Genomic DNA, 14,994 nt, shown 5'->3' with positions numbered 1-14,994 from the left:
CGACGTTCTAATTTATTGAGATGCACCTGTATATATATATATATACAGTATATATACGCATATGTGTGTGTGTGTGTGTGTGTGTATAGATATATGTGTATATCAGTGGTCAAACCTGCTTTCCTGCAGTCCGTGTTCTTCTGACTTCTGACTATTTTGTAGTAAGTAACGAATATGCTTCGGGGAAATGTATCGGAGTAAAAGTATACATTTTAATTAGGAAATGTAGTGAAGTAAAAGTAAAAGTTGGCTGAAATATAAAAACTCAAGTAAAGTACAGATACTCCCAAAAAATACTTAAGTACTGTAGCGAAGTATTATTACTTTGTTAAATTACACCACTGGTTATCACTATGTCGGAGACACGCTAGCTTTCCAAAGGCAGACTAACTTAGAATGGTTACAATCATCCGGGTTTAAATCATGCTCAAATTGATTTGATTTTGATGCAATATTTACACTGAAGCTCGCAGCAGGCGGCTATGATAAGGGGCATGCCATTTCCCAACCAGGCGCAGAGTGCTGCCAATCACAACACACACTGGCCCAGCTAACCAATCACAGCACACACTGGCCCAGCTAACCAATCACAGCACACACTGGCCCAGCTAACCAATCACAGCACACACTGGCCCAGCTAACCAATCACAGCACACACTGGCCCAGCTAACCAATCACAGCACATTTCGTGTTTCAGAAGGCGGGCCTTCATTTAATACAGGAACTATTATACTGTGATTCGACCATAGGCAAAGGTAATCACACAATATTATGCAAAACAGCACTCTTGCTCAAGTGATACAGTTTACATGTATTATCCTTTTCACAGAAATCTGAAGTATACTCAAGCTGCCATGACATCATTTCAAATATCCGTGAAACTGACAGGATATTTGACATCTAAATCTCACCGCTGTCTCAAAGAACAATATCCTTCACAGTCAAGAGAGGAAAGAGGAGAACACTTTCCTGTCATGCTGATATATTGTTGTTTATGCTGTAAATATAATAGAAAAACAGGTGGTGTCAGTGGGTTCAGCTCTCAAAGGCTTTCTGCCAGCCATACACAGCGCACCATGAAAGTGAAAGAATGAATGTCTATAATTCATTCATGAGGATGAAAACCTCATATGGTGTGAAATCCTCCACAAATACTGTCCATTATGCTTCAGTGACAGCAGGAAGCTTGAAGGATCCTGGGATGTCATATTTGATGACTACATAGAGACACTGTGCCACTTCTATTGCCTGTTACGCTTTGTTTTCCAGCATGGAATGGCCCATGGGGATGACCTCTTAACAGCCCAGATGTAAACACCCCAGACACACATACACACATAGAAAGCGAGAGAAACAGGCCACAAAGTTCTTTGCCTCTCCAAAACAAGAACAGATGTGGCCACTTTGACGGAAATGCAGCTAAGCCCAAATATTAAGCCTTGAATAAGTTAAACCAGGTGCAAACAAAAAGTAAAACTTCCGCTAGAAAGCAAACATTAAAGGGATAGTTCACCCAAAAATGAAAATTCTGTCATTAATTACTCACCCTCATGTCGTTCCAAACCCTTAAGACTTTCGTTCATCTTCAGAACACAAATTAAGATATTTTTGATGAAATGTGAGAGCTCTCAGACCCTGCATAGACAGCAACGCAACTGTAATGTTCCCAGGTCCAGAAACGTAGTAAGGACATCGGTAAAACAGTCCATGTGACATCAGTGGCTCAACTTCAGTTTTGCGAAGCTACGAGAATACTTTTTGAGCGCAAAGAAAACAAATAAAAATGTATTTAAAAATTCTTCTCCCCCGAGTTAAGTCTTCCGCCATTTTGGAGAGTACCCAAGAGCGTAATCGACGTAATCAGCGTTGTTTACGTTCGGGGAATCAGTGGCTCAACTTCATTTTGCGAAGCTACGAGAATACTTTTTTGAGCGCAAAGAAAACAAAAATAACAATTTATTCAACAATTCTTCTACCCTGAGTTACGTCTTCCGCCATTTTAGAGAGTATCACAATGCATACACGCGCTTTCCCCTAAGCGTAAACAACGCTGATTATGTCAATTACGCTCTTGGGTACTCTCCAAAATGGCGGAAGACGTAACTCGGGGGAGAAGAATTGTTAAATAAATTGTTATTTTTGTTTTCTTTGCGCTCAAAAAGTATTCTCGTAGTTTCGCAAAACTGAAGTTGAGCCACTGATGTCACATGGACTGTTTTACCGATGTCCTTACTACGTTTCTGGACCTGGGAACATTACAGTTGCGTTGCTGTCTATGCAGGGTCTGAGAGCTCTCACATTTCATCAAAACTATCTTAACTCGTGTTCCGAAGATGAACGAAGGTCTTACGGGTTTGGAACGTCATGAGGGTGAGTAATTTACATCATTTTCATTTTGGGGTGAACTAACCCTTTAAAACATTAAAAATAAGAAAAATAAGCATTGAGAGCTGAACATGATAAACATTAGTCCATAAAAAATATTAACTCCAGAATAAACATTTACAACAGTCCATTTACATTCAGACCTTTCAATAGAGTAAACCAGCTGATAACAGCACAAATGCACACTATTACTGCCTGTGGTTTTTACTCCTTTAAAACAGCATAAATGCCAGAAGCTATATAAGTAGGGACATGAAAAGAAACTCACTGTATAATATATCCACAGCATTAGTATCTCAAGAGGAATACATTCTTGGATGATAACCCCAGTCACGGGGCATGATCTCTGCCAGCCCTTGAAGATTTCCCTCTGTTATTTTATTTCTGTTAATAAATTACTCATGGAATAAAATACACTGCGGTTATGACATCATTCTGCAGGCCAAGAATTCTAAGAATTTTGTCAATTTGCTGGTGTCTAATTCCAGCAAACCTTGCACAGACAGGAAAGAAGACGGGTATTGTGGAATGGTAATAAAGCCAGTCCTGTTTGACTGCCAGATGGCACGGCAAAGGGGTGATTCAATGGAACGGAGACTCACAGAGAAACTTCCTGACTCTAATGGCACATTCAAATGATGTGAAAATGCTCTCACAAGGTTTTGCTCAACTTGACACACTTCAGAGCCAAGACTGGAGGATAATTATAACAATGGCTCATGGAATAAATGCATCAACTATTACGGCTTATTTTCTAAAGGGAATATGGAAAGAACAGTGTCTGAATGATTTATTTCACAGAACAATTCATCTGAGAGGATAATTGTGTCAATTGGCCAAACATAAGACACAATATTCTCCTCTTGACTGGCTGGAGTTGAACTTCGAAAAGAAAGGGTCCCTGATGGAGAATTGGGGGGCTGCACATACCTCTCTGTCTCTCGGATGAAAAGGCCAAGCTTGGCAGATGAAGCTCAGTCGGGAGGTTTCAATTAAATCTTGAGAAGATGTGCACAGAAGATGTGATTTATTTCACAGAACAATTCATTTGAGAGGATAATTGTGTCAATTGGCCAAACATAAGACACAATATTCTCCTCTTGACTGGCTGGAGTTGAACTTCGAAAATAAAGGGTCCCTGATGGAGAATTGGGGGGCTGCACATACCTCTCTGTCTCTCTGATGAAAAGGCCAAGCTTGGCAGATGAAGCTCAGTCGGGAGGTTTCAATTAAATCTTGAGAAGATGTGCACATTGCTAAAGGAGAGCAATGGCTGATATTCATGTGCTCATTTTTTTAACTTTGCATTAGCCATTTATCAGAATTCATTGTGTGGCTTTAAGTTTAATAAATGTGAGTAGCTCCTCAGCTGAGGAACCCATTTCCCATCATGCAGGGTTGAATTAAACATTAATATTTCGTTACAAAAGGAGGCTTTAGCCAAGAATAACTGATGGAAGCACCTAATTCGTTCTTTGACTCAAGGATCAGAGTCAGTCATGGTACAAACCTGCAGGAAGAATTATGGAAACCAAAAGCCAAATTCATTTATTTTCTTTATTCAATATGATAATATCAGCATGTGTACGTTTATAGTTTCTGCTTCAGCTAAAGCATTTAATTTAAAAAAAACATGGCATGTAATAGCAACATGCACAAAGGCATGTTGCTATTACACTTGTTAAAGACGTACTTAAAGACATATTTATTATGTGCGCCATATTCTATTATGCAATAGAAGTGCTGTAACTGGCAATACTTGTCTCAAAGGGCTCTAGGTTTTCTTATACATGACATTTGCATTGGCCAGCAAGTGATGCTAGAAGCCCTGTTTCATCTGGCAATGGACCACAGTATTTTCATGGCAACTTCATCAAATCCCTTTGGTTGCCCACTTGTATTCTAATTTATAACAGAAAAGGGCAGGAGTATTTAGAAAGGGTTAATTATTAAAGTGGCTAGAAGACTACATACGCGAGAACATCAAAAGTCCATTTGCTTATTTTTGAAAAAGACTGAAAGCCTAAAAAATGTTTTCTACCTTGTGAATATAAGAATTTGGCTAAATAACAAAACCTTGCTTTTATCATCTACTTTGCTAAGATCCCTGAACAAGAAATGTTCAAGAGCATCATGATGAAATCTCTGGCAATTGCACACAGACGGCTAAAGACTGCTAATCAGCTAAACTACAGTGTTTTAAGTTGACGCCAGACGTCCCAGGCAAATGCAAAAATCATCTCCTATGACGTTATTTATACCAATTAACACTCTAAGAACTTCCTATTCAGAATTGCTGGTGCAAATCTGACTTGCTTGTGTGTCTTCATATGTCAGCGGTGGGTTTTTACTGTGATTATATGGGCTGGGAAAGAATCTAAGTTTCTATTTAGTCCAATGAAAAGGCACTTTAAAGCCTTTTATTCCTGGTGTGGGAAAATATTTATGTTGATGTCTTTGACAGCACAATGGAAGAGGAGTGGATTATGGAATGGCTCTTCAAGGGATGTCATTACTCACAATTTAGCCTCTTGCCTTCGCTGCTTAAACACATAGCTTTACTTTGTTGATACCTATTCTGTGAGAAAAGCCAACTGACCTTGCTTGTGTAGCTTTCACTAAGTGAATTCAAGGTCTAAAGCATTGGAGACAACAGATGGGCAATAAGTTTTAGAACCTATAGTAAAATGGCCCCTGTTATGCAGACTACTAGCCTTAAATACTAACGTTATCTCATCCAGCCTGATGAAAAATCTGAAACTGTGAAAAAAGACTAGTATATTTTTGGCCAAAAAAATAAATGTGGATCCTATGGGCTAAAAGGCAACACCAAAAAGCTATGAGGAGTAAACTGAAAAATTAACACAATGGTGTTAGATTTTAAAATAGTCTACACAATTTGGAAGAGCAAACTCAATTTGGTATACTGTGTTTGAATTTTGACCACAATATGTTCAACTGTAATTGTTTTTTTGTTTTGTTTGTTTCCTAGTAAAGTATCATCATCATCAGCTGCCATTTATATGTAATATGATTATTTTGACGTTAAAGGGATAGGTCAGATAAATGAAATATCATTTATTTACAAACTTTAAACATTTCTCAGTTTATTTTTTGTTCATACAGTGAAAGTCAAGGGGATCCAATGCAAGGACCCCCACTGACTTATGCTGTATGGTCAAAAACAGTTGAAATATTCTTCAAAATATATTTTATTTGTGTTCCACAGAAGAAATAAAGTCATACAGGTTTGAAACCACATTAGGGTGAATAAACAATGACAGAATTATCATTTTTGGTTGAAATTTACAGCTTCTATTATCTGATAAAGATTCAGTTTTCGATGGTCGACATTTCAGTGCATCCGCTAAAACATGGCACAGCAATGAAGAAAGGACAATAAAAGTCCAGATCTGAAGAGTTTAAACTGCAAAAGGGAAAACTGTTGTACTACCACTGATAAGGGGATTAAGGTTAACAAAATATCTCAATCTTCAGTTAAGTCGTCCTCAGATAACTCTCTTTATCTTACTATGTCGGTCTCACCTTTTATATTCGGCTTGACATTTTCTTACAACATACGCTTGTGCATCGTGGAGGAATTATGTGTCTAAGTGGCTGTTTTCATTTTCCTCAGCTGTTTGTATTGAAGGCTCCCCCAATTCCTTCAAGCTCAGCGGGCTCCGTTTCAAACATAAACAACCATTTTCCATTCGCCAAATCTGGATCTACCCCTTGAGATGCTGTCGGGTCAGAGACAAAAGCCAAATCACCTGAGGAGTAAACGAAACATGCACTGCAACTGAGACGAAGTAGGCTGCAGCAGCCTGGTCTGCAATTTACACTAAATGGGTTCATCAATGTCCTGATGTTATCTGTTCCCCCAGACCTCATGACCTTTCAGACAGATGACTAAGAGTCTTTGGAGGGAGACTGAACCTAGATGACGATGGCAATTTCTGATTTGTTATCGAGAGCAAGAACTCTGTGGCAAGTCTGTTATAATCTCACAGCTGTGCTTCACATTGTTCCTGTGTCATTTAGGAGCCTTGCTGTCATTCATTACAGCCACAGCACAGACACTTTGATAAAGCTGTGCGGTAACCATGTTAAGCCGATAATGGAGTTGTTCCACCCGCTTATAATATGGTCCTCAACGTGCTGGAATTTATCTGCATGAAAGCAAAAATTATTAAAGGGGTCATATGATGTGATTTCAAGTTTTCCTTTCTCTTTGGAGTGTTACAAGCTGTTCGTGAATAGATAAGATCCCTAAAGTTGCAAAGACTAAAGTCTCAAACCCAAAGAGATATTCTTTATAAAAGTTAAGACTCGTCCACGCCCTCCTAAACGCCTCGTTTAAACATGCCCCCACATGTCTCCGTCACGATGTGGGAAGATTTGCATAACGGCGCCCAAATGTCAGTGTAGAGTAGGGCTTGTTGTTTGTAATTTCTCCGATCACAAATGCAGACATGGTTTTATGTTTACGCGGCGCGATGCAACTCAACGTGTAAAGAGACAGTATAAGTCATTATAATCCGTAATTATGTCCCCACTGGATGCAACAAATGCCTCGTTTATAATGGGTTTTATTGTTTGTCTCGTCGCTCCGGGACACGGCATCACAATATGTTAAGGGGCATAACATTTCCGTCACATGCTTGAGGTATTCGGCCAATCACAACGCACTGGATAGCTGGCCAATCAGAGCACACCTCGCTTTTCAGACCAATGAGCTTTGTAAAAATCGACGCATTTCAGAAAAGCGGGGCATAGAGGAGAAACAATAATGTACAGTATGTGGAAAATAATGTGGTTTTTTTTACCTTAAACCGCATAAACACATTTCATTACACCAAATACACAAAATAATGTTCTTTTTAGCAACATCATATGACCCTTTAAGAGACACTTTATATTACGTGGCCTTGGTGAACTCTTACTATTAACCCAAAACTGTTTGTATAGAATGGCTCAGATAAGGAGTATTGTTTGGGTGATTTATTCTTTAGCCTGTGTAATCAAGCATTTTTAAAGAAGAGCTCAGCATCACAGAATGAGTTTGACTAAATAAAACATCATGGCCTCGATTACGTACACTGAGGGAGGGTCAGCCTGTTGCTGATCTCATTATGGACTAAACTGTGTAGGCAGATGTGAGCACGATATACAGCATGATTGTCTCTAAGTTTTATGTAAATACCAGTGCAACACAAAATGAGCAACAAAAAAGAAACAACTTGGACATAATTTATTATTAAATTATAATAAATTATTATATTTATTATATAATAAACCTTAATAAATTATATTTATTATATATTAAACCTTTTTCATCAAACTACTGATTGCACTTTTAAAGGCACAATATGTAAGTTTTCTCCACTAGAGGTTGCATTTTCAAAACAATAACAAAGGCGAAGCTTGATGACGCTATGAAGGAGAGGGGAACGATGGGAGATGACGTTTTCACCATCCAGAGATGTCCGAATCATGTTCACGGATGTAATGAAATTATTATTTTTATTACCTGTACCTTCCAAAGTTATTCAAACAGCTAATAAATTATGCAGAGAAAGCGAGCAAAGAACATTTACATTGTCAAGGAACAGTATATGACTCCCCTTATAATCAGTAAAGCTGTCTATACACTGTTTGATGAATGAATCTGCTACTTACATCATACGTACATCTGCACTTTGTTGTTTATGATGAGGGAATTTGTGAGAGAGCAGAATTCAGTCAGCGAGTGCGCGTACTGAACAAAAAAACTCTGGTGTTTCAGCGATGGCTCAACTGAAGGCCTCTGATTGGCCACTGCATTGAACGCACCATATGAATAGTGCTTCCGTAGCAGTTGCAGCTTGCTTCAGAAACCCTCCACCTTCCCCAGCTCCACCTGTATAGATCTGCTACGAGGTGATTTATGTACGCTATATGGGGGTTATTTCATGAATGTTATATTTGCAGCAGTAATATTTCTTACATGCTCACAGCAGCATGTTGTGGATGTATTGGCAGTAGCAAGTCTCGGTAAGTTTACACTTATTGTATAACTGTTTTTTTCCTGTAATTGCATGGTTTTGTATATAAGTTATTGTGTAAATTAATTTTCCTCATGCCAGCTTGATCAAGTGAGTTCTTTATTGGATTTTAAAATTGCATTCATAATAATGTGATGTTTATATATTTATGTCATGTTATTTATATTATAATCTATATAATTAAAATGAAAGCAAACGTTTTGGCTGGATATTCATTTTAAATGAAATATTAATGAACAGTACAGTAGATATAGAAATGAAACATCTGGCCACTGTGCACATACGGCCGATTCCGGCTCGGATGCGGCAGTGTAGGTCAGTTCAAACGAATGCAGCATCTGGCCGAATTGATTCGGGCCTTGATCGGGCAGTGAGTACACAGGCATCTGGCCCGAGTGCGGCAGATGGAGCCGGGCCGAGGGTAAGCCTCCGGCAGGTGAAAATTTAACTGAAACTGGCCCGAGTGTATTTTGCTATCTGGGTCACCAGTGTAGGGATTGTGAACGAGTAAATATCAGCAAACGTCAAATTTAGCTAGTTTTTACTAAACTTTAGTGTCAGCAGTTCGCTTGACACATGCGCACATGCGCATATCACCGGCTCATCACTCTCCGGTCCAAGTTGGAACTGCTTCCTCAGTTCAGTTTACTGTTGGGAGTAACTGAAGCACTGACTGGGTTGGCAAAAACCAGCATCATAGAATCATATATAGGGTTGGGTATCGTTTGAATTTTATCAATTCTGATTCCGATTCTGCTTATCGATTCCCAGTTTCGATTCCAATATGATTAAATAATGATATCAAACATTTAACCCTGTGTCTCTTTTTTTGCAAACCATTTATTGGAGCTGAATTACCATGAACAAAAATCAACAGGCTACATAAAAACTGGATTCTTTAAGAGCTGTTTGTGTGCAAAATAGAACTGCATGATTCTGGATATATTGAGGGGGTTTTTTTCCCCAATGGAAGTTGTGGTTCTCTCATGATTCTGAAGAAAAAACATTAGACAACTAAACAAAATCACATGTAATTAATGAATTAATGATTAAATGACTCAAGATGTACTTGTTTCATTACTGGATGAATCAGCATTCTTGAACAAATCTCTTGTATGATTCAAAGACAAATACATTGTAACAGCCCCTTTTTGCCACCTACTGGCGTAACAATGTAATCGATAAATCTTCATTTGAAGTGTCAAATTACTTTCAAAAGGTGATTTACTCTATTTTAATCGCTACCATACACATCGTACACACAGTTTATATCTGAACTACAAACGTTGGTGTTTGAATCGTCTTTGCGAACTTTAATGATCTATTAAAGTGCTTTGTCATGTTGGTGGTGACACCTCTCTTGCAACAGGTTTAGCTATCACAGATATTATACTTAACGTTAGCTTTTTTGGCTTTTGATCGCAAATGTAGCCAAACTTTGGAGCGGTTACATTAGTGAGCAAGGTCCTGGCAGATCGCTAGGTCCGCAACACCGGTCCTCACAGATGAAGGGAAAAAAAGCGCATATGAATTGAAAGGCGGAATCGAAATTTTAATTTGACAACAAGTATCCGATTCCTGACTTTAAGTATCCGATTCAGGAATCGGAATCGATTTTCGATTCCCAACCCTAATCATATACAAAAGTGAGATTTCAATGAGTAACTTGTAGATCTGTGCAGCTTGAGCCGCAAACTGTTTCAGACCGTTTATTTTGATTTGGTAAACTGGTTCATCCAGTGCACTTAAAAGAATGGGTTCAAAGGAATGATTCATTAGCAAACTGGACATCATTCCGGACCGTTTGCCAAAGGTTATGGATTACAGGTAATAATAATGTTGTAAATAATATTCAGTTTCTTGCACAGACCGATCGTTTCACTTCATAACACCTCAATATGTCATCAGGAGCCAAGGGTATTACTTTTGTGTTTCTTTATATACTTTTTTGACTCTCAAAGTGATGGTAGCCATTGACTTGCATTTTATGAATCACCAAGGACCACGGTTTCTGATTCTTTACTGTTCTACTGAAGAAAAAAAAGTCACCTACATCTCTGATTGCCTGAGGGTGAGCAATTTAACAGAAAATTTTCATTTTTGGGTGAACTATCACCCAAACCTTTGTCTATGTAAATGGAACATACGTCGTTTACGGAATTCACATACAGCTGAACATTGTCAGGTTTTACAAGTAGTACGTGAGATGTCACAATAGGTGTGATAATGGCAATAACTTCAAGGTCCACTGCCCAAATAGAGAAGACCTTTCCTCATCTTATCAGTAGCATGCTGTGATTATCTAAGCAACAGGAATGAGAGCGTAATCATCTCTGCCTATGGCATGTTTCCCACCTGGGACAATGGAATGCTACTCCATCGCCATGGCAACCGGTACTACCACACAAGCACTTGACTCCTTAGAAGGGACTGAATTGAGAGGAAATCTCAAAAGGTCACGACCGCACAAAGGGCTTGACTTCCCAGAGCTTCCCACTGTTCGAACATGATTATAAAATTACTTAAACAAAAAAAAAAAAAGGCTGTGAATTGAAAGTGCTGTCAGTCATTCACACGCCCTGATGGTGGTTTGTTAAAAAGGTTTGTGTGATCTGGTTGGGAAGATGCTGTTCAGCAATATGGGCAGGCCCACCTACAAAGAATGTCTGACTTCAGACTTTCTGGCATGCTTTAGTACGCCGTACATTTCTAAAACGTGCTATGATGAATTTGAATCTATTTTAGCAAAAGGCAATATAAAATGTATTTTCAAAACATGGTAAAGGAATTTATCTGCTCCAAATAAACAATTTCCTTAGCTCTACTACTCATTCAAAAGCTTGGAAAAAAATATAAATTGATTTATCTGCTCAATTTTTCCTTTTCCTGGTTTCAATAAAACACTTTGGGAAAAAATATCTAGAAAAATGTATCTGCTCCCAACAAACACTTTCTTGCTCTACTATTCATTCAAAAGCTTGAAAGAAAGAAAGAAAGAATTTCTTTCATTTTTACTTACCCTGTTAATATTTTCACTGGCCCTGCCTCAAAAAATAGTTGCTGTTATCATTTTTTGTTTTGTTTTGTTTTGTTTTGTTTTGTTTTGTTCGACCCATGTTATCTTTTATTCTAATAAATTACATGAGGACCAAAATTTTAGATACCAATTCAATTTTACAATTATTAATTCTAATTTTCATAACACAGCAAATGTGACAAGCATAACAAATATAAAGTCTATCATTAAAGTTAAGTGAACAGTCAGTTAATAAGAACAAATGAACAAATCACAAGCAATTGACTATATACAAGTTTACTTCCTGGTTTTATATAAGCCAGCTCAGTCATTTCCGGTCAACTGTCAAAATCAGCTGTGCCCTTTGCTTAGTTTCTCTACATAATCCATTCACAAATTGAAGAAAGGTTTTATTTGTCTAAGAGGACCAAACGTCCACGTATACAGTTTCAGGAATGACAAAAGCGAGTGAATCCAAAATAAAACATCTGATGAGCCGATGGCAAAAAACAGAGCTGTGCATTAAGTGATTCAGACTAAATTCAGAGTAACAAAACTACAACAGCAACAAGTCTGTTGGCTGAATGTATTTAGCAGCTTCTACAGTTGAATATAAAACTTAAAAATTTAGTTTTTAAATTAAATCTAAAAATATTTAAAAATATTCAATGCATTATTATTTAATTGTTATATCATTAATAATGAACTTACTTAATTTGTAGTTAACTAGTTAAGTATTTAAATCAAGGGTCTTCAACCGGGGGTCCGCAACCTCTAGGGCGTCCATGCAGCGATACTACAGGGGGTCCATGAATTAATATTTGATCACAAATATTTTTTTGTTAAAAAAGTAAAAACATGGGTAAAAATCATCATAAAGTAAAATATAAATATAAGCACCCTGAAACGAAAGCAAGGACACCCTCAGATAATAATGTAATATAATATTCTTGAAACAGATTTAGCAAATGCTCCATTGTTTTTGAGACTCTGCTCCAGAGAACGTGAAATTGTCCTTTTTACAGCGTGTTTTTGCAGCGTTAAGAAACTTAGCCAATCACACACGTTTGTTGATCTACAATGCAGTGGCCAATCAGAAGTGTTAGAATAAGTCACCGCTCAAAACGCTGCAGTTTTTGTTCAAAAGTGCTGCCTGCTCACTCTAATCCAGTGTTGCCAAGTCCGCGATTTTCCTGTGGAATTGGGCCACTTTAACACTGTTGCCATGGGTTGTTTTCCATGTCCGCGGGTTGAAGCAACCCCAATAATGTGATATTAAGCCCCTGGAATGCGAATTTTACCAGGGGAACCCTACCAAAAACATGTATTTTACGTGTATTTTAGCCCCCGGAATGCGATTGGGCTAGTTCTGGGATAGTTTGGTGTAGCAATTGGGTGGGTTTTGTTTTGAAAACCTGGCAACCCTGCTCTAATCCTCTCGCATTAAAGACACAACATAAGTAAGAGATTCATTATGCAGTGTAGACAACTTTATTGATTTTAATGGAACGTTGTGAGATCATGAACTGAGATGAGTGACAGCTTTCTAGTGATTGTAAAGTGAGCGGTGCGTGATTTACTATCTAAACTCCAATCGACGGTAATACTAGCATGGGACAAAAATATGGCTAGTCAAGATGCACACAATATAAATGCAGACTAATAGATTACTGAAAAAAATCCCATCAATATATATTTTTTAATAATCCATTCCAATTATTTCTAAAAGTAATGACTATAATCTATTTCTCACTATACGCTGCTGTTCTTGTAATGGTGGAGCCATTGCTTATATATTTGGCTACATCTGCACTTTACTAGAGAACTCTCAATTTTAGAGACTTAATAATTTGATTAAAAAGTAATATGTGAAGTTTTACTAAACTTGAAGATAAAGTTCAAATAAATATTTATTTGTCCATTGACAGTAAAATTAAAATGTGAATTTTTAATAAATTTGTAGCTCAAGTTCAGGTAAATGCAGTGGTGTAATGTAATGAAGTAATAATACTTCGTTACTGTACTTAAGTATTTTTTGGGAGTCTCTGTACTTTACTGAGTTTTTATATTTCAGCCAACTTTTACTTTTACTCCACTACATTTCCTAATTAAAATGTATACTTTTACTCCGATTCATTTCCCCGAAGCATATTTGTTACTTAGGCTACTACAAAATAGTCAAAAAAGAAGTCAGAAGAACACGGACTGCAGGAAAGCAGGTTTGACGAATCAGTCGTCTGCAAGTTAGACTCCTAAAAACACCTTTGCTCATGTGAAAACAAGTGCGCGCACAACCGCGCAAGTTCAGTAAAGTTAGCAATAAGTGACTTACATTTTAGAGGTAATATTGCTTGTTTTTGCTCAATTTTGCCAACGAAAATAGTTCCAAACAAAGATCACAGAACTGTTTTGTGTCTGTAAGCAATGGACAGTGTTTATTTATTGAATGAATCAGCTTTTTGAACTAATCGGTTGAATAAATGATTCAGTGATTCACTCATTAACACAGTCAAATGCTTTGTTTCTGAATGAATCAGTCGTTTGAATGAATCGGTTGAATCTCAATGACTCACTCATTAACAGTCACTTGCTGACACCTACTGGCAGTTTTAATTTCACATTTCGACAATTTTTTTCATGTTTTAAATTATTTCAAATATCAGTATTCAACGTTTTATGTTAAAAAACAAAACATGCAAATTGTTGTAAATGCATCTGTAAGTGCAGTTTAAATGAATCCATGTCCCCTCTGAGATACATAAACTGTGTAAATACATCTAAATGCTATTTCAGATGCAGATTCCAGAAATATTTTCTTATGTTGGAATGAAAGACATTAAGTACCAGATGAAGTGCTTCTTATTCTTACCCAAAAATACAAAATGGAAGAAAGAGTTAAAACTGAACACAATCTTGCTACTCAAGCTTAAAGATTAAAAAATATACTTTTCGTATTTAAGTACAATAAATATCACATACTTTAAGACTTTTACTCAAGTAATATTCTAAACGGTAACTTCAACCAAAGTCATTTAGTAAGATATCTGTACTTTTACTTGAGTATGGCTTTCAGGTACTTTATACACCACTGGGTAAATGCTTAATTGTCCATCTGATAAGCAAAAATTAAAATGTATGACTCTGCAAATGCATTAAAATCATTTTAATAAAAACAACTGCAAACAACAAATGACTTTAACAATGAAAAGTAATATACAGACAGTGATGCATGTGCAACAACATTTATAACAACATATTATAAGTGTTTTAAAAATGTGTTCATGACTATGAAGGTAAGTTACCTGTATTTATTATCAAGAGTACATTTATGATGTCGTTTACGAGATAGCATCAGTAACTAGCTAACGTTAGCAACAGTTACGATTGTGTTTAGTTGTCAGCATTTCAATGTACAATTACTTGTCTGGGTACTCTCCTGGGATTACCAGGCTCGGCATATAAAATTATATGCCGTTAAATAACATGAAACTGAACGTTAATGCTGCTATCATTATTTACAGTGTTGAAATTATTTTGTTTCTCAGT

General features: G+C 37.1%; 1 protein-coding gene across 1 annotated transcript in view; it reads right to left on the bottom strand.

The window, feature by feature from the left end:
• Positions 1-14,994, bottom strand: part of LOC107719190 (A disintegrin and metalloproteinase with thrombospondin motifs 3-like) — a 106,829-nt gene that overhangs the window by 63,575 nt on the left and 28,260 nt on the right. The window lies entirely within an intron of this gene.

This window comes from Sinocyclocheilus rhinocerous, unplaced genomic scaffold (genome assembly GCF_001515625.1).
Source record: "Sinocyclocheilus rhinocerous isolate Xijiao unplaced genomic scaffold, SAMN03320098_v1.1 scaffold1172, whole genome shotgun sequence".
In the NCBI taxonomy this organism is placed as follows: domain Eukaryota; kingdom Metazoa; phylum Chordata; class Actinopteri; order Cypriniformes; family Cyprinidae; genus Sinocyclocheilus; species Sinocyclocheilus rhinocerous.
This window is presented reverse-complemented; position numbering and strand designations above follow the sequence as displayed.